This window comes from Bison bison, unplaced genomic scaffold (assembly GCF_000754665.1).
Source record: "Bison bison bison isolate TAMUID 2011002044 unplaced genomic scaffold, Bison_UMD1.0 scf7180017511561, whole genome shotgun sequence".
NCBI classification, from domain to species: Eukaryota; Metazoa; Chordata; class Mammalia; order Artiodactyla; family Bovidae; genus Bison; species Bison bison.
This window is the reverse complement of record NW_011398176.1, coordinates 1-758: the sequence shown is the minus strand read 5'-3', so window position 1 is coordinate 758 and position 758 is coordinate 1. Positions and strand designations below refer to the sequence as shown.

Genomic DNA, 758 nt, shown 5'->3' with positions numbered 1-758 from the left:
GCCCTCCCTCCTGACCCCGCAGGGCCCTGTCATCACCTCTGGACAGAACCTGACCCTCCAGTGTCGCTCTGACGTTGGCTACACCAGATTCGCTCTGTCCAAGGAGGGGGGACAGGACCTCCCCCAGCGCCCTGCCCAGAGGTCCCAGGGGAGGCTCGCTCAGGCCGACTTCCCCCTGGGCCCGGTGGGCACAGTCCACGGGGGCCAGTACAGATGCTACGGTGGACACGGCCTCTCCTCCGAGTGGTCGGCCCCCAGTGAGCCCCTGGAGCTGCTGGTGGCAGGAGAAGAGCCAGCAGGTCAGTCGGGGGCCAGACTCTGCACAGGCCCCACCAGGGAGCCCCAGGGGTGATGCTGGGACCAGGGGGAGGGGTCCCAGGGAGGGACACAGACGGGGTAGGGGGAGGGGAGAGACTCGGAGAAACAGAGACAGCGCTGAGGGGCCAGAGAGGCCCGCGAAGTCTCGCCAGAACCAGGCCCAGCGCCCGCACCCCCTTCCTCTCTGCAGGACGGCTCACAGACAGACCCTCCCTCTCGGTGCGGCCGGGCCCCTCGGTGGCCCTGGGGGAAACCGTGACCCTGCTGTGTCAGTCAGGAGAGAGGACGGACACTTTCCTTCTGTTCAAGGAGGGGGCAGCCCATCGCCCCCTGCGTCTGCGCTCCCAGGACCAAGACGGGCGGTACCAGGCCGAGTTCTCCTTGAGCCCTGTGACTTCAGCCCACGGGGGCACCTACAGGTGCTACCGCTCACTCAGCAC

The 758-nt window shown here is 68.1% G+C and overlaps 1 pseudogene; it reads left to right on the top strand.

Annotated features, from left to right (window-relative positions):
* The first annotated feature begins 46 nt into the window (after window positions 1-46).
* On the top strand, window positions 47-751 carry LOC104995410 (annotated as a pseudogene).
* Window positions 752-758: the final 7 nt, after the last annotated feature.